Source organism: Oryctolagus cuniculus, chromosome 19, assembly GCF_051225735.1.
Source record: "Oryctolagus cuniculus isolate XC-2025 breed Fujian yellow rabbit chromosome 19, ASM5122573v1, whole genome shotgun sequence".
Taxonomy (NCBI): domain Eukaryota; kingdom Metazoa; phylum Chordata; class Mammalia; order Lagomorpha; family Leporidae; genus Oryctolagus; species Oryctolagus cuniculus.
Genome location: NC_142885.1, coordinates 45,118,172 through 45,137,594, shown reverse-complemented (window position 1 = coordinate 45,137,594; position 19,423 = coordinate 45,118,172). Strand labels below are relative to the sequence as shown.

Genomic DNA, 19,423 nt, shown 5'->3' with positions numbered 1-19,423 from the left:
CCTTAGTGCCCTGCTGTAGCGTGGGGCACCATGAGGGCATCTGCATTGGCTCAGCACCCACCTCTCTCTGTTGGGTGGGCCACAGGCCTTGGTGTGGTTGGTCTTGCAAGTGGATGTGCAGGCTGGACCCACAGGCTTCTCCCTGCATGAAACCAGGTTAGGGGGACAAGGGCCTAGACTTAGAGAGCTGTTAGTGCAGGTTTATATAATATGTGTTTGTGTGTGTGTGTGTGTGTGTGCAGGGTCAAGGGTACTTCCCAAAGCTCATGGAAGAACAGAACTAAAAGTAATTTATTTTGGTGCCAAACATTTTTGAAATCCATGCATGCTTTATTCATAATGTACATTTCTCATAAACGGTTTGGAGGTTCTTTATATGCAAGCATTTAAATCTTTTTTTGGCATCAAAATAAACTTAGCCTTTAATTCTATTTTTTGCGAACTTCTTGAAGTATCCTTATGTTTATTTCTTTATAAAGCATGGTAAACGCTCATTGCAGAAAATTCAAAAAATGCAAAACCATTTGAAATTTCCCATGATCCCATGTCTCAAAACAAACTAATATTAGTGTACAGATATAATTTGATTTTTTTCTACTTGAGTACTTTTATGCATTTCAAATTACATTGTACTTTCAGTGTGGCATCCTGTTTCTTTTCCTGTGGAACTTGTTTCCATCTGTTCTAATTACGAACGGAATTATAAACCGAAAGCCATGACTTGGCCCACGCTATTTTCACTATTGTCTGCTACCCCGTGCCAGGTCCTGTTCATGGCTGGAGGGGCAGAACTCTGGTGGCAGCTAGTGCTAGAGTGCGCCTGTTGAAAGATGGGCCAGGGTCCTACTCTGGAGGGCTAGCTCATCCTCATGTGATCCTGGGTAGGGACTACTCACTTAGGCAAGGAGAGAGGGGTTTTTGAGGCACGGGAGGAATCACTAACACTGGCAAGGTGCTGTTCTAGTCTGGGTTGTGTTCGAAGCACTTGGCTTCCTGTACCTCGTTGACATGGCATGACAGCCCATCTTACAGATGGCTAAACTGGCAGACACAGAAGTTTGGTGGCTCACCTAGGACACACAGGCAGGTCTGGCAGGTGAGCCCAGGTGCCCTGTCCTGAAGAAGGTGCTCCTAACCCTCACGGTGCCTGCCTCTCCAGGCAGGTGCTGGGTCTCAGTGCTTGAAGCTGGTGCCTTCCATTGACTGATTGGTTGGTAGGAGGATAAGTCCCTTGGATATAGTGTCCTACTTGTCAGGGCGTGGAAGGGTTGTGTGTATGTGTGTGGGGAGACAAGGCCCACAAGAACGGAGCCCGTGAATGGGGCCCTGGAGGACAGTTTGGACCCCACTGTGAAGAACTTGGGCCTGGCCCTCTCCACAGAGGCAGCAGGCTGTGCTGGTGGAGGAGAGCTGGCAGCATGTGGGGCTGGAGTGCCCTCCTGAGGCGCCTCAGTGTGTGTGCGCTCCTCCCACTGCAGGTGCACTCGCTCAGGCCCTGCCAATTCTTCCTGTCCACCCATGGCTGTGTGAACGGGCAGCTGACACAGTGGCTGCTGTTTACAGACTGGGCTCATAGAAACAGCTTGGAGAGGATGTTGGGAGGTGAGGTTTTTCAAGGCTTGGTGACTTGTCTGACATGGGCTGTGCTTAGGAAGGGGGTGGCTGCTGGTGTGGCTCATGCACAGGCCATGGAGGCAGTCAGCTTGCATTTCCTGTGTTCTTGGGGCCTTGGAACTGGTCCCAGTAAGCAGGCCCATTTGGCTCTCTGTCACCTGGCATGTCTTACCCATTCCATTCCTGAATGGATTGACTGGGCTAATAAGCAAATAGTGGAGTTCATTAAAATCCACATAATAGGTCTGTAGACTTCCTGGGTTGCTGGAAGGTCTCGGTCCCATCCGTGGTGCGGGAAGAATGGCATAACTTCTGACTGGAGTTGGTACAGCACCCAGAGCAGGTGTCCTGGGGTAGTTTGGACCTCAGGGCTGTGGTGCAGACTGGAGAGTAGGAACACACACAAGGCTTCAGCAATCTTTGTGGCTAGGGCGGTGCTGTGCCTACCAAGGAGAACTGCTGTGAACGTCTGCAGTCCCCACGTGCTACAGCTACACAGGAGGCAGACCACAAAGCCAGTGTGTGAAGGCGGTGTTGAGCGTGACATCTGTTAAGCTGTGCCACATACCAAGATCGTGCTGGACACAGCACAAGTCCAGCAGAATCCTCCTCCTCTTAACCATCCCTGGCTTCTCCTCTTCCCCTCAAGTCTCTCTGGGAAGGTTTCCTGGTGCTGCATACCTGGACGCTGGGCTCTGCAGTGCACTGCCCGGGAGCCATGACCGACCCACCTTCATGTGATCCTTGTGTGTGTGTTGCTCTGCTGGCTGGCCGAACACTGGACCTCACTGCTCAGGGCTGTGCAGCATCTGTGCTTGCCCCTGTGAGCAGGAGGGCAGTGGGGCTGAGAGCTTCTCATTGGAGCAGAGTTGGAAGGGGACCTTGTGGCGCAGCCATTGGAGGTTGTCAGTTTTCCCAGGTGTGCTGGCTGCAGAGAATACTGGGCCTTGGTTGGCTGTCTCACACCTCACTTCCAGTTGCTAATGAAGCAGGGATGGCCGCTTCCTAGGCCACACTGGGTGTCCCCTGTGTCAATTCCTGTGCTTCCATAGGGTGCCTTGCTCTTTGTGATGATGACCCCCGGCCCCGTTCTCTGCAGAGGTCACCTTGTGCAGTCTCTGCACCAGCCCCTGATGCAGTGATGATGACTCCCGGCCCCGTTCTCTGCAGAGGTCACTGTGGGTAGCCTCTCACCAGCCCATGATGCAGTGGCCATCCCCCCATGCTGTCTGTGGACAAAGCTCGGCTCTGAGGATTTACCGTTCTGCACGGTGCACCAGGCCCAAGGCCGCTTCCTCGCTGTCCCTGCCTGAGGCTCTGCTCTTAGCTGTGTCTTTCTGATTCTGGATTTCTTTCTCTGAAGCGGTGTCCCTGCTTAACATGGGTCTGTTTCCCTCACAGCAGTACAATACAGAAAATGTTCACGGTGGGGAAACTTAGCTTCACTTGCCAGAGCCACAGGCCTTCTTTTCGTCTGCAGGTCCCACAGCTCCACAGGAGCGATGGTGGCCAGGCGGGGGTACCGCGCCCGAGCATGACGCATTCTCGCTCCTCTTTGTGCCTCACGGCCTCTTCTGATTCAGGACTTTTCCTGGACTTTTTGCTCGCTGACATCTTGAATGCTTGTCATCTTTGTTTTGAGCGTGTGCCAGAATTTCCCAGCCGGGTTGGTGTCAGTCTCATTGTGCCTCTGCTCTGCCATCACCATCAACATCACTATTGTTGTTATCATTGCAGAGAAACTGTATGGTGACTTCCTGAGCTAGAAGCTGCAAGAAACCCTCACCCAGTTTCCCCTGCAGCCTGGGCAGGCAGATACCTTCACTGTCACCATGAAAGTGAGCCTGGACTTCTCCTGCCAGGAGGGTCTCCTGCAGGACCTGAGTGACGGTAAGCGGCTTCCTCATTCCTGAGAGTTCACCTGCTCCCACGTGTGTGTTGTAGTCAGCTCTCTGTGGCACCTGCCTCCGGCCATGTGACTCGCCCATCTGAGACCTCGCCCTGGCACTTTGTTAGCAGCATGGCTTACTGCAGGCACATTATAGAGAGAATTTCTCAATTCCCACTCTTGACTGTCTTGTCCAGATTTGCTAGGGAGTGGAATGCTGTGATTTTTCCCCCCAAGTGTACCTGCTGTGTTGGTGGGACACACAGTGGTGATGATGGAGTTCTCCCATCTGGTGATACCAGTAAGGAGCTGGAGCTGGGGGCAATGGGAATTGTATCTGCTGCCGCACCAGGCCTGGCCATGTGGCGACGTGAGTTCACGGGTCAGCTGTGTCAGGTTGTCACATGCTCTTCTAGAGGTCTTGGGGGTGTGTTAGTCAGCTCAGGCTGCTGTAACCAACCCCACACCTGGCCTGGCCCGACCACAGGCATGGATTTTCTGACAGTTCTCAGCATTGCAAATCAACCCAGGTACTAGCATGGTTGGGTTCCTGGTGAGGGCAGCCATCTCCTTGCTGTATTCTCATGGGGTGGAGACAGCTCAGCTCTCTGGTATTTCTTTCCCTTCCCTTTTTTGTGTTTTAAGATTTATTTATTTAGTTGAAGGGCAGTTATGGGTGTGGTGTTCGGGAGACGCACACAGGGATGCTTGTGCACACACACACACGCACACAAACACACAGAGAGGGAGAGAAGAAAGATCTTGCATCTGTTGGTTCACTCCCCAAGTAGCACAATGGCTGGGACTGTGCCTGGCAGAAGTCAGGAACCTGGAACACCATCTAGGTTTCCAGTGTGTGTCAGGGGCCCAAGCTTGGACCATTTCCTGCTCCTTTTCCAGGCACGTTAGCAGAGAACTGGATCAGAAGTGGAGTAGACTTAAACTGGTGTTCACATGGGGTGCTGGGGACACAGGCGGTGACTTAACCCCCCGTGCTGTAACACCAGCCCCAGTAAGAACATTTCAATCCTGTGTTTTAAGGACTTAGGAGTCCTCGTATACAGTTCGTGACTTTCGTCTCCATGAACATGCTGTAAATGACAGACCCTCCTGTGGGTGTTTTGGGTCCAGGTATTCCTGGGTGCGCCGCAGCTGCCATTCATTGTCTGTTCACCTGCCAAGGGGCATTAATGCATTTCCATTGTCTTGGCTGTGGTGAGTAGTGCTGCAGTGGACATGTGAGTGCAGACATGGCTCTGCCATATAGATATATGTATTTGTGTATATACCACATAAACACAATACATTCACATGTAATACCGCATACATGTACACATGAACATCAAACATATACATGTCACAGGCAAATATCACACACAATACATGCATGTACATATACACCTTACATGCACATGTACATAAATCCAGACGTGGGCTGGTGGGGTTGTGGGAGAGTTTGAGTTGTTTTTACTTTTGGGGACCCTCCATGCTGTTTTCAACATGCTGTACTGACTGACGTTCCCTTGAGAAGTGTGCCTGTGGCCTGGGTCTTTTGGTAATAGGCAGTCTGGTGGACTGACTTATATGGTTTTATTTTTATTTATCTATTTTGAAGATTTATATGTTAATTGAAAGTTAGGGTTGGAATTGAAAGGGAGGGACAGAGAGAGGGCTCTTTCATCTGCCTGTTTGCTCCCCAGATGGCCGCAATGGCCAGAGCTGTGCCAGGCCAAAGCCAGGAGCCAGGAGCTCCTGGATGCAGGGTCCCATACACGTGGGCTGTCCTCCACTGCTTTTTCCAGGTCATTAGCAGAGAGCTGGATTGGAAGTGAAGTGAGTGGGACAAAAACCAATGCCCGTGTGGATGTCAGCGTCTCAGGTGGCAGCTTACCCACCGTGTCACAACACTGGCCTCCCTGTTGTGATTTTAATTTGCATTTCTCTGATAATTGGCGATGGTTACTTGTATGTCTTCTTTCGAGAAATGTCCATTCGGGGGCTGTTTGTTCTCTTGTTACTGATTCATTTGAGTTCTTTGTATTAAGATACTAGCCCCTCAGCTGATAAATGATTTGAAGTATCCTCTCTCAGTGTGTGGGTCGGTTCTCTACTGAGAGAACTGTTGCTTGTTTCCTTTGCTTGGAGAAGGATTTTCTTGTATGCAATCCCATATGTTTATGTTTGTTTTTGTCGCCCACGCCTTTGGGGTCACATCCAAGAAATTACTATTCAGACCAGTTCCATGGACCTTTCTCTCTGCTTTTCTCTAGTCATTTTAGAGTTTTGGGTCTTATGAGTAAGAATTTATTTATTTATTTATTTACTTCTTGGGATATGTGTGTATGTGTGTGTGATTGTGTACCTATATAGATATCAAGTCTCTAGCACAAACCACTACCACAGGCATTTAATTTTAATTTATTTTCATCTTACTTGAAAGGCAAAGGAGGCTGAGAGAGAGAAAGAGGGAGAGGGAGAGGGGGAGGGGTGGATGGGAGGAGGGGAGGGTAGGAGAGCAGAGGAGAGGAGAGGAGAGAAGAGAAGAGAAGAGAAGAGAAGAGAAGAGAAGAGAAGAGGGATCTCCCATTTTCTAGTTCACTCCCACAATGCCCAAAATGGCCCCAGGCTGAAACTAGGAATCAGGAACTCAATCCAGGTCTCTGACATTGTTGGCAAGAACCCAGTTATTTGAGCCATCACCACTGCTTTCAGGATCTGCCCTGCCAGGAAGCTGGAGTCAGGAGCGTGAGCCCTGATGTGTGGCATGTGTGTCCTAAGCATTAGACCATATGCCATCGTTTAGAAGGTGTGTGGCACAAGGACCCTGTCTCGTTCTGTCCTGTGTTCCCAGTGTTTTGGCTGTGACAGGCAAAGGGCTTTGTGTGTTGTGGTGTGGATCATGAACGCGGACACTTTCTCCTGCTACTCCCCTGAGTGTGTGGGTTCTGAGTTGTGTTCCTGTTCTTTCCTTTTTTTTTTTGACAAGCAGAGTTAGACAGTGAGAGAGAGACACAGAGAGAAAGGTCCTCCCTCCGTTGGTTCACCCCCCAAATGGTCACCATGGCTGGCAGGCTGTGCCGATCCGAAGCTAGGACCCAGGCGCCTTCCCCGGTCTTCCATGTGGGTGCAGGGCCCAAGCACTTGGGCCGTCCTCCACTGCCCTCCCTGGCCACAGCAGAGAGCTGGACTGTAAGCGGAGCAACTGGTCAGAATCCGGCGCCCCAACCAGGACCAGAACCCTGGATAGCAGCGCCACAAGTGGAGGATCAGCCTAGTGAGCCGCGGTGCCGGCTCCTGTTCTTACTTGTGAGCATATTCCCCTCAGAATTGTCCCCAGCTTCTCTGGGGAGTTGTTGAAGTTCTTAGAGTTCTGATCCGCGCTTCTGTGGCTCATCTCCTTGCCTGGCCGTTTCATCTGCTTTCCTGTAACAGGGAGCTTGTTGGGGTCTCTCCTGCAACTCCATGTTGGGCAGCTGGGGCTGCTGGAACAGATCACCACAGGACGAGTGACTGAGGCAGCAGAAATTGCTTTCTCACATCTGGAGACTGGGAAGGCGGAGACCACAGTGCTGGCAGAGTGGGTTTCCCGCTTGCTGTGTCCTCACTTGGAGGAGGCCGAGGGGAACTCTGGTGTTTCTACCTCTTCTTATCATGGGGAGACCCCACCCTCCTGAGCTTAGCCACCCTGGCCACCTCCCAAAGGCCTCACCTCCTCATGCCCTTGCCTTGTTTTCCACGGCCTCATGACATGGATTTTAGAGGAACAGACAGTTCAGTCCATGGCAGCCTGCATAGAATTTGCTTTCTCTAAGCAGTGTTTGACGAACCATCAGGAAATTCCTTTGGCTCGTGCTAGTGCTTAAGAAAGCGTTCTCGGCCAGTGCCGCGGCTCACTAGGCTAATCCTCCGCCTAGCGGCGCCGGCACCCCGGGTTCTAGTCCCGGTCGGGGTGCCGGATTCTGTCCCGGTTGCCCCTCTTCCAGGCCAGCCCTCTGCTGTGGCCAGGGAGTGCAGTGGAGGATGGCCCAGGTGCTTGGGCCCTGCACCCCATGGGAGACCAGGAAAAGCACCTGGCTCCTGGCTCCTGCCATCGGATCCGCGCGGTGCGCTGGCCGCAGCGCGCCGGCTGCGGCGGCCATTGGAGGGTGAACCAACGGCAAAGGAAGACCTTTCTCTCTGTCTCTCTCTCTCACTGTCCACTCTGCCTGTCAAAAAAAAAAAAAAGCATTCTCTTTATGTTGTTCACAAGCAGGCTTAGCACTGGGCGCGTTAGCAACAGAGAAAGTCAAGGGGACGTCTTACCAGGCTTCAAGCATCAGATGCGGTGGATTTTCTCAGTTTGTGCAGTGCTCTGTGCCTCTGCCTTGGGTGTTCCTCTCTGTGGGCAGTGAGTAAACAGATCCCGACTTCTCCCCCATACGGGAGTTGGGCATAGTGATTGTGCTCAGGCCCGGGGTCCTGGGCAGGCTCGGCAGTCAGACTCCCAGTGGGGATTGTTTGTGAGCAGCAGGGGGCAGTACCTCCCATGTAATGTTGTTCCCTAGGAACAGCATAGAAGCTTCCAGTGGACCTCTGAGCTGTGTGGGTTCTGGTGGCACCTTCAGTGCTCGATGCTGACCTGCTTGGTGGTGTTGTAGCCTTGGCGTCTGTCATGGGAAAGGCTCAGGCATTCCCTCTGCCATCCTAAGTGGAGAATGAAGTGGCAGATTGTGGCTCACATATGGGAACACCTTCCTTTGTGTTTTGAAATAAAAGCAAATCAGAAGTAGCATGCTGGATACCCTGTGGTTTATAAATGCAATGAGGGAGCCACACACATACGTGGGACAGGACATGTGTGTGTGTGTGATGCCCTCCTTGCTGACCATGGTTAACAGAAGTGCAATGCTGATTGTTTGCACAGAAAAAGGCAGAAGAAGCCAGTGTCATGGGAGAGCAAGGTGGACAGCCAAGGCCCTTGGGGATTTTGGTACAGGCTGTGAATTATCACTTGCGGTTCCACCTGTGCAGTCAGGAGGCCACCATGAAGCCTTCATCTAGGGACAGCTTCTGGCTCAGGGGCAGAGGCTCATCTGTGGCCTCCTGCCAGCAGTAACTGACCCTGCAGTGGATCTCAGTCTGTCCCTCTCAGAAGCATTTAAGTGGGGAGCACATGTGGGCCCCGTTTGCTCCTTGGGAAGGACTCACAGGGCTCACAGGCTTCTGGAATGAGGTGTTGCCATGTGCAGCAGAGAACAGGCTGCTGGAATCCGCAGGTGCACGGGGGAGTCCATGGTGCCTTGCAGGAGGCTGTGCTGGGCTCTTTCTTCCTGTGATTCCTGTTCACTCTCACAACAACAAGTGCAACAGAGAGCAGGCTGCTGGATGTTGTGGGGGCCCGGAGGGAGGCCATGGTACTGGGTGTTGTTATGTGCCCTTTCCCACCAACAAGTACACAAGTACAGCAGAGAGCAGGCTGCTGGATGCCGTGGATGTATGGGTGGAGTCCATGGTGCTGGGCTTCATAGGTGCCCTCTCCCACCAACTCTGTAAGGTAGATAATTGTATTTCAATCGCCGTTAGGTAGAAACAGTTGGAAAGACTGTTCTTGCTTAAAGATAGAAGAGAGAGAACAATCCAGTGCTATGCACTGTACTTTTTTTTTTATAAAGAATTATTTTATTTATTTGAAAGCCAGAGTTACAGAGAGAGGGAGAGACAGAGAGAGATATCGTCCATCCTCTGGTTCACTCCCTAGATGGCTACAATGGCCAGGGATGTGCTGATGTGAAGCCAGGAGCTTCTTCCTGGTCTCCCAGGTAGGTACAGGGGCCCAAGGACTTGTGCCATCCTCCACTGCTTTCCTAGACCATAGCAGAGAGGTAGATTTTGAGAGCAGCAGCCGGGACTTCGCTGACACCCATATGCGATGCCGGCACTTCAGGCCATGGCTTTAACATGTTTTGCCACAGCGCCAGCCCATGCTGTCCTTAATCATAAAAGTTCTTAGAAAAAGAGAATGAAAATAAACTTAATTGGTACAAAAAATGGAAATCCAAGAATAGATGTTTTTCATAAAATTCACTTACCCTGAATTTTCTGAAGACTCCTTGTACTCTAGATTAAAAGAAAAGGTTAAAGATATTTTTGGAACGATTGGAGAAATTTAATGTCTGCAGTACTCGACCTCATATTAGTGTATAATCACAAATATACTGAGTGTGATTATCAAAGTAAAATCATAGAAAAATGTTTTTGTTGTTAGGAAACATGCAGGTGTAGTTACGGCTAAAAGAGCATCATGTCTTCATTTATTTGATATAGTTCAGGAGACATAGAGACTGTGAATGTGAAGTAAAGTGAATGTTGAATTGTTCCAAAATTGTAATTGTAGATAAAGAGTTGATGGATGGCTATTTGTACTCTTTTTCTATGAAATTTAAAAACGTTTATTCATTTTATTTCATTGGAGGAAGGGAGATAGGGAGGGAAGGAGGGAGGGAGGGATAAAGAGAGGAGAGAAGTCTTCCACCTGCTGGTCCATTACCCAGTTGGCTGCAATGGGCATAGCAGAGAGTATCTGAAGCCAGGAGCCAGGAGCCTTGCTGAGATCTCCTCATGGGTACAGAGGCAAAAGGATTTGGGGCATCTTCTGCTGCCTTCCCAGACCACAGCAGAGAGCTGCATTGGACGTGAGTGAAGCAGCCCTACTTGAACCAGCGCCCATATGGGAAGCCGGCACTGCGGGTGGTGCCTTTACCAGCTACCTCACAGTGACGACCCTCCTGGAAGCCGTTCACCTTGGGATCCAGCTGTCTGCTTCTTGGTTGTGCTTCTGGATGGCGTCTGGTAATATTTTGTTGAGGCATGTGACACATTTGTGACGGATATGTGTGCGCCATTTTCCTTATGATGTGCTTGTGTTGGATGTTGGGATGAGGCTGGTCTGATGGAATGAAATGGAAGTTTTCCTCTTCATCTCCTGGTTTGCGAATCACGGATTTTAATTATCTTTTCCATGGGCGTTCTCACCGGTGGAGCCATCTGGACCTGGACTTTTCTTTATGGCTGTTTGGTTTGTTTGTTTTGGTTTCCCTGCTACTACAGTCTCTTTGCAGATTATAAGTGTATCCAGAGTTTCTTGTTTCACTGTATCCAGTTTTAGTGGTTTGCATCTTTCTGTGAGTCAATCCACTCTATCTAGGTTGACCAAATCCTTGTGCCGTGGTTTTTCCATAGTGTTTTTGGATCATTATTTTGGCAAGGTTGGTAGCAATGTCCTCCCTGTCATTTCTTTTGTCAAGTCACTTGAGTCTGTTCTCCTTTTTTCCCCTGCTTCCTGTGGATCAACGTTTTGTCAGGTTGACTGAGTTTTCAAGCCCTGTAGCTTGGTCTCACTGAATGTCTGTTGTGGTATTTTCTATGCCGTTGGGTGGATTTCTGCTTGAATCTTTTTCCTCCTTCCAGTTTCTCAAGATATACTTTGCTGTTCCAGTGTTTGAAGGTAAAATTGGGTTCATGGATCCGATGTCTGCATTCTGTATAGCAATACAATTCCCATGTGAAATTAGTCCTGTCAACATGGAAAACTGTATGGATGTACCCACAACTGGGAACATATTGAAGGAGAAGAAGTCATTGTGTAGACAGAGAGGATTTCACAGGCCTATGCTTACTGCAGTAGGATGCATAGTAGCCAGGCCATGCAGTCTGTATATGCATGTCATGGTGTCCATAGCCCATAATGTCTTTATTCAGTCTTTAGCAGTTGGGCATTTTGGCTGATTGAACATCGTTGCTACTGTGCATTGAGCTGTAGTAAATATGCAGGCAGAGATCACTCTTTTTTGGTATGCTGATTTCATTTCCCTTGGGTATATTCCCAGGGGTGCAATGGCTGGCTTATATGATGTCAGTATTCAGATTCCTGACTTATCTCCCTACTCTCTTCCACAGTGGCGATACCCGTTTACATTCCCACCAGCAGTGGATGAGGGTGCCTCTTCCCTGACATCCTCAAGGCCATTGTAGTATCGATTTGCATTTCCCTGATGGCTGGTGATCCTGAGCATTTCTGCATGTGTTTGCTGGCCATTTAGATTTCCTTTCTTGAAATATTTTGCCTGCTGAAGTCCCTTGCCCATTTCTTGAGTGGGTGGTTTGTTTTTCTGGTGTTGAGTTTCTTGAAAGTTTCTGGCAGTTTATACTTTATCAGTTGCATGCTTTGCAACTGTTCGTTTGCCTCTTCACTTTGCTGAGTGTCTCTTTGGCAGTGCAGAAGCTGCTCAAATTGTTATTATTATGGGGTTTTTTTTGGTGCCTTCTTCTACTTCATTCTTTAATGTTTTGTGATTCTTAGCTATTGAACATCCTTGGTTAAATTGATTCCAAGCTATTTTCTTTTCTTTGTAGCTATGTGAACGGGATTGGCCTTTGAAATCCTTTCTCAGCCATGCCATTGTCTGTGTATACAAATAGGCTGCTGGTGTTCTCTCCTGCCACTTTACCACACTCTACTCTGAGTCTCGATAGTCTCTTAGTGGAGTCTTTTGGATCTCCTATATGTATAGAATCATGTCGTCTGCAAATAGGGATAGTTGGAATTCCTCCTTCCCAATTTGTATCTGACATTGAGCAATGAGAGGAGAAAGTACCAACATGATAATGTGCATGCAGAAAATGTCCACAGTGACCTCAGATGCTTCCTTTCTGTATTCTATCTTGCTTTGTGGAAGACACGATTTGGTCTATTCCCAACATGATCCATACTTTAAAGGCAGGGCTAGACTGTGGAGGGCGGGGATTGGGAAGCAGAGCTGTGTTCGGTGGAGAACTCTGTAGATCACAGGTGTTTCAAGTCCTTGTGGGAGTGGGTACGTAAGTGTCTGAATACATAATTTCCAAAGATTTCCTCAGCACAAGTCAGAGATAATGCCACACAGAATGTTTGTAAGACAGAAGAGAATGACTGGGTACCAACATCTTTTCTAAGACCGAGTTAAACTCTTTTTCAAATTCTGGGTTAATATGGTAGGTAATGCATATAATACCAAATTCTAAAAAAATACTCTTGTAGTTGTCCTTGATGTGGTATTTATTTTATTTGTAGCTATGTCTTCCTTTTTACATTGCTTTACTTTTCTTGAAGATCTTATTTATTTATTTGACATTGAGAGTTACACATGGAGGAGATGAGAGCGAGGCAGGCAGGGTGGGAGGGGAGGAGAGGAGAGGAGAGGAGAGGAGAATTCAGGTCTTCCATCTGCTGGTCCATTACCCAATTGGCTGCAATGGGCGTCGCTGAGAGTATCTGAAGCCAGGAGCCAGGAGCCTCGTCGGGATCTGCTCATAGGTGAAGAGGCACAAGGACTTGGGGCATCTTCTGCTGCCTTCCCAGACCACAGCAGAGAGCTGCGTCAGAAGTAAGTGGAGCAGCAATACTCGAACCGGCGCGCATATGGGATGACATCACTGCAGGTGGTGGCTTTACCTGCTACCTCACAGTGCTGACCCTCCCGGAAGCCATTCGCTGTGGGATCCAGCTATCTGCTAACACGCCTGGGAAAGCAGAGGGAGACGGCCCAAGGGCTTAGGCCCCTGAACCCTGAATGGATCGCCGGCTAAAGTCCCTGGCTTCTGCTTCAGACCCTGGCTTCTGTCCCAGTCCGGGCCTTTGTAGCCACCTCGGGGGTGAACCCCCAGATGGACGATCACTCAGAGACAGAGAGAGAGAGAGAGAGCTTGACGATGCCCCCTGCACTGCTTCTCTCCCCAAGTGGCTGCAATGAACGGCCAGCGCTGGACCAGGCAGGAGGCAGGAGGCAGGAGCTCCATTGAGGACTCCCACGAGGCAGGAAGGTGGGGTCCAGAGAACCTGGGCCATCAGCGTCCGCATCCCTGGTCACAGTCTGGAGAGGTGGGACTGGAAGCGGCCTTGGGGCTTGGGACGCTGGATGCAGCAGTGTGCAGGTGCGTCCTGGGGCGCCATGGTGACGGCCCGTGGGGAGTGCACCTGAGCCTGGCACTGTGACCCGGAAGTGCACCCGCAGGCCCGGCGCTGACTGTCCCGCAGTGCTCCGCTCGGAGTCAGCGCCGCGGGTCCGCTCCTGCTCCAGAGCCTGCGCAAGCTGGGAGGAGAGGAGCCGTCATCGATGCGGCTGGCCGAGCCTGAGGGAGACCCAGCGGCCCCAGGGGCAGGCCGGATCAGGAGAGGCTGCGTGTCCGAGGCTTCCATGCCATTTTCCAGGCGCGTTGCTCTTCTTTGGCCCCTTCTGGAAGCCACGACCTTCGTGGACCTCTGACCCGGCAGCAGCCCGGGCCGCAGTTGGAGGCGAGTGACGCGCGGCTGTTGCGGTTACCCGCTGGGCGTCTTGGCTGCTCGCGTGCTTGTTGCTCTTGGATCCCGAAGACGCGGGTGGGGTCGCGGTCATGCTGTGCGACGGTCTGGAAGGGTCCCCAGGGTGCGAGCCACTGGGCGAGAGCAGAGGTGGCTCAGTCTCCTCCCGGAACGGCCTCGCGTTCCCATCTGTTTGCTTTTCGAGGGCCCAGCCGCCCTGCTCCAGATGTCAGAGACTGTTGATGGGAGGAAGGAGAGCGAAAGTGCGTGTCTGTTTCCTGGTCTGGGAGGCCAGTTTCGGGTTCCTCACGTTGGGTCTGATGTTCGCGCTCTGTGGGTTTTTCACGAAAGAGCCTTGTCCGGCCGAGGTGTTGCTTCTGTTCCTGATATGATAATTTGTGTTTTAGTATCGCGAGAGTGATGGACGTTTCTGTGAACCAGATTTTCTGTGTCTATCGGGATAGTTTGTGGGCTTTCCCCATGTGTATTCTGTTCTGGGAATGATTGATTTTGTAGGGTAGCCACCCTTGCATTTCCGGAGTAACTGTCAGTTGCGCACAGTGTGCTAAGCTTTGATTGTGCTGTTGTTGATTTTATTGAAAGTTTCTGGTAGTTGTTCCTTTATCAGTTACATGCTTTGCAGATTATTTCTCCCTTTCTGTTAGGTGCCTCTTCACATTGCTGAGTGTTTCTTCTGCAGCGCAGAAGCTTCTCTATTTGGTTTGTTGTTGTTGTCCTCTTCTATCCCTTTCTTTAATCCTCTGTGATTCTCAGATATTGAACATCCTTGGTTAAATTTATTCCAAGCCATTTTATTTATTCTGTAATTATGTGTACAGGATTGGTCTCAGAAGTTCTTTCTCAGCCTTGACCTTGTCTGTGTATGAAAAGGCTGTTGATTTTCTGTCCTGCCATTTTACCAACCTCTAGTCTGAGTTTCAATAGTGGAATCTTTTGGATCTGCTATATATAGAATCATGTCATCTGGAAATAGGGATAGTTGGACTTTCTCCCTCCCAATTTTTATCTAACATTGAGAAATGAATGAAAAAGTACCAACATGATAGCATGCTCATGGAAAAAGTTAGCAGTGACCTCAGATGCTATCTTTCTGCATTCTCTCTTGGTTTGTGGAAGGCATGATTTGTCCTGTTTCAAACATGATCCATAGATTAAATGCAGGGGTAGACTGTGGAAGGTGGGTATTGGGAAGTATAGCTGTTCAGTGAAGAACTGTGTAGATCACAGGTGTTTCAAGTCCTTGTGTGAGTGGGTACCTAAGTGTTGAATAAATAAATTACAAAGATTTCCTGGTGCGTAAGTCACAGGTAAACCACACAGAATGTTTTAAGGAAGAAGACAATGAATGGTTACCTGAATGTTTTCTAAGACGGAGTTAAATACCTTTTCAAATTCTGTGTTAATAGGGTATTTAATGCGTAGAGTCTCAAATTTGACATAAGCTCTAGTAGATGGCCTTGATGTAGTACTTTGTTTATAGCTACGTTTTCCTTTTTTAATTTTTTACTTCTTCTCAAATATCTTATTTAGTTATTTGAAATTCATAGTTACACACAGAGAGGATGAGATGCAGAGAGAGAGAAAGAGAGAGAGAGAGAGAGACAGACAGACAGGTTTTCCATCTGCTGGTCCACTCCCTAATTGGCTGCTATGGCTGCAGCAGAGCGAATCCAAAGCCAGGATCCAGGAGCCTCCCTGGGATCTCCTGCATGGGTGCAGGGGCCCAAGGACTTCGGCCATCTTGTACTGCTTTCCCAGACCACAGCAGAGATCTGCATCAGAGTGGAGCAGCCAGGACTCGAACCAGCGCCCATATGGGAAGCTGATACTGCAGGCGGTGGCTTTACCTGCTACCTCACCATGCCAGGCCCTCCCAGAAGCCATTCCCCGTGTGATCCAGCTGGCTGCTAACATCCCTCGGAAAGCAGATGGAGATGGTCCAAGGTCTTAGGCTCCTGAACCCAGAATGCATCACCAGATAAAGTCCCTGGCTCCTCTTCCGTGACCTTGAGCACTGAGAGGAACTGGAATGCTGCTGTGTGACAGAGGCCCCCTGCAATTTCTGTGAGCTCTACTGAGTCCGCACGACTCTGCTTCATGTTTCTTTGGTACCACACTTTCAGAACTGTACTGGCAAATGACTCAGGGGAGAAGGCTGTTCCTGCTCTGTTGCTGCCCTGAGCCTGGAATCAAGGTCCACACAAGGCCGATGATAGAAATGTTGCATCCAGAACAGCCCCCTTATAACTAAGGTGACCTCCAGGCCCCACAAATGGATCTTGGATCAGAGGTCAAGACTTTCTGTGCAACTTGAACATTTCCTGCCTTGGGAAGTTCACTGCCCCCACCCACAAGACATGTTCTGAGCTGCTTGGTCCTAGGTGTAGAGGCTCTGGCTGCTAGAAATGTTGTACTGAGTTCACTCTGAGTGTTCAGATGCCAGAAAACATGTAACAGAGTTCCTCGGATCTGTGTGACCACTTGGATATCCAACTGTGATCATAGACACACATGGTGGATTTATGAGTGCTACCTCAGGGTGGAGCTGAGTGCTTCCTGCGGGGACTGTGGGATCTTGCTGGGATGCCAGGGTGGCACAGCAACCCATGTGCTCTCGCTGAATCTGTGTGTAGCTTAGATGGTAAAACTGTGTCTTTTCTTTTTTTTTTTTTATCTTTTATTTAATGAATATAAATTTCCAAAGTATGGCTTAGGAATTACAATGGCTTCCCCCCCATTACGTCCCTCCCACCCGCAACCCTCCCCTTTCCCACTCCCTCTCCCCTTCCATTCACATCAAGATTCATTTTTGATTCTCTTTATATACAGAAGATCAGTTTAGCATACATTAAGTGAAGATTTCAACAGTTTGCTCCCACACAGAAACGTAAAGTGAAAAATAATAGATGATTTTTTTTAATGATGATGAAATCAGATCAGACCTATTGCATGTTTAATCCCAGTGAGAGTCAAGTTGGGAATTGATAATTTCTTCTTTTTTTTTTTTTACAGAAGATCAGTTATTATACATTAAGTAAAGATTTCAACAGTTTGAACCCCCATAGAAACACAAAGTGAAATATACGGTTTGAGTACTCATTATAGCATTAAGTCTCAATGTACAGCACATTAAGGACAGAGATCCTACATGAGGAGTAAGTGCACAGTGACTCCTGTTGTTGACTTTACAAATTGACACTCTTGTTTATGGCCTCAGTAATCTCCCCATGCTCCAGTCATGAGTTTCCAAGGCTATGGAAGCCCCTTGAGTTCTCAGACTCTTATCTTGTTTAGACAAGGTCATAGTCAAAGTGGAGATTCTCTCCTCCCTTCAGAGAAAGGTACCTCCTTCTTTGAAGACCTGTTCTTTCCACTGGGATCTCACTCGTGGAGATTGAGGTTGTGTTTGTTGGTGTTTTTTTTTTTTTTTTTGCCAGAGTGTCTTGGCTTTCCATGCCTGAAATACTCTCATGGGCTTTTCAGCCAGATCGGAATGGCTTTAGGGCTGATTCTGAGGCCAGAGTGCTATTTAGGACATCTGTCACTCTATGAGTCTGCTGTGTATCTCGCTTCCCATGTTGGATCACTCTCCCCTTTATTTATTCTATCGGTTAGTATTAGCAGGTACTAGACTTGTTTATGTGCTCCCTTTGACTCTTAGTCCTTTCATTATGATCAATTGTGAACTGAAATTGATCACTTGGACTAGTGAGATAGCATTGGTACATGCCACCTTGATGGGATTGAATTGGAATCCCCTGGTATGTTTCTAACTCTACCATTTGGGGCAAGTCAGCTTGAGCATGTCCCAAATTATACATCTCTTCCCTCTCTTATTCCCACTCTTATGTTTAACAGGGATCACAATTCAGTTAAATTTCAACACTTAAGAATAACTGTGTATTAATTACAGAATTAAACCAGTCATATTAAGTAGAAGAGACGAAAAAAACTACTAAGAGGGATAATGTATTAAGTTGTTCATTAACAGTCAGGGCTATGCTGATCAAGTCACCGTTTCTCATAGTGTCGATTTCACTTCAACAGGTTTCCTTTTTGGTGTTCAGTCAGTTGTCACCGATCAGGGAGAACATATGGTATTTGTCCCTTTGGGACTGGCTTATTTCACTCAGCATGATTTTGTGTTCCAGATTCTTTCATTTTGTTGCAAATGACTGGATTTCGTTGTTTCTTACTGTGGTATAGTATTCTAAAGAGTACATATCCCATAATTTCTTTATCCAGTCTACCGTTGATGGGCATTTAGGTTGGTTCCAGGTCTTGGCTATTGTGAATTGTGCTGCAATAAACATTAGGGTGCAGACCGCTTTTTTGTTTGCCAATTTAAATTCCTTTGGGTAAATTCCAAGGAGTGGGATGGCTGGGTTGAACAGTAGGGTTATCTTCGGGTTTCTGAGGACTCTCCAGACTGACTTCCATAGTGGCATGACCAGTTTGCATTCCTACCAACAGTGGGTTAGTGTCCCTTTTTCCCCACATCCTCGCCAGCATCTGTTGTGGGTAGATTTCTGTATGTGAGCCATTCTAACCGGGGTGAGGTGAAACCTCATTGTGGTTTTAATTTGCATTTCCCTGATTGCTAGTGACCTTGAACATTTTTTCATGTGCCTGTTGACCATTTGGATTTCCTCTTTTGAAAAATGTCTATTGAGGTCCTTGGCCCATCTCTTAAGTGGGTTGTTGGTTTTGTTTTTGTGGAGTTTCTTGATCTCTTTGTAGATGCTGGTTATTAACCCTTTATCTGTTGCATAGTTTGCAAATATTTTTTCCCATTCTGTCGGTTGTCTCTTCACTCTCCTGACTGTTTCTTTTGCAGTACAGAAACTTCTCAGTTTGATGCAATCCCAATAGTTGATTTTGACTTTGACTGCCTGTGCCTCCCGGGTCTTTTCCAGAAACTCTTTGCCTGTGCCAATATCTTGAAGGGTTTCTCCAATATTCTCTAATAACTTGATGGTGTCAGGTCGTAGATTTAGGTCTTTAATCCATGTTGAGTGGATTTTTGTGTAAGGTGTCAGGTAGGGGTCTTGCTTCATGCTTCTGCACGTGGAAATCCAGTTTTCCCAGCACCATTTATTGAATAGACTGTCCTTGCCCCAGGAATTGGTTTTAGATCCTTGATCAAATATAAGTTGGCTGTAGATGTTTGGGTTGATTTCTGGTAAAACTGTGTCTTTTCACTAGCATGGAGCATAGCCTCAGAAGGGTGGGGAGATGGTCTTATAACAACTTAATGCTGCAGCGCCACGGAAGGGGAGAGCTGCCCTTCCATCACTGCCTGTTGGCACACCAAGGACAGGCAGTGTAGAGGAGTTTGTTAAAGCTAACAGGGAGGTGAGCATCTGTTAAGCTAGAAACAGAAGTGTTTGGCTTCCATTCCTGTTTATTAATTCAGATAATGTTTATTGAAGGTTGTTACTTGCCATGGACCCTGGGAATATCATGATAAACAAGACCATGCTCTGCCTTCACGAGCTTGCATTCTAGAGTGGGTCAGCCTTGAACACATCCAGTAGCATATAATGTCAAGTGGTGAAGACTTCAGATGAAGAATAAAGCAGAGA

General features: G+C 48.3%; 1 long non-coding RNA gene across 6 annotated transcripts in view; it reads left to right on the top strand.

Annotated features, from left to right (window-relative positions):
* The window catches only part of LOC149120536 (uncharacterized), a 111,637-nt gene that overhangs the window by 42,365 nt on the left and 49,849 nt on the right, over positions 1-19,423 (top strand). For all 6 annotated transcript variants that reach the window (XR_016225918.1, XR_016225921.1, XR_016225916.1 and 3 more), the window contains one exon: positions 3,352-3,504. This is a non-coding gene — a long non-coding RNA (uncharacterized LOC149120536). The remainder of the gene's footprint in view (positions 1-3,351; positions 3,505-19,423) is intronic.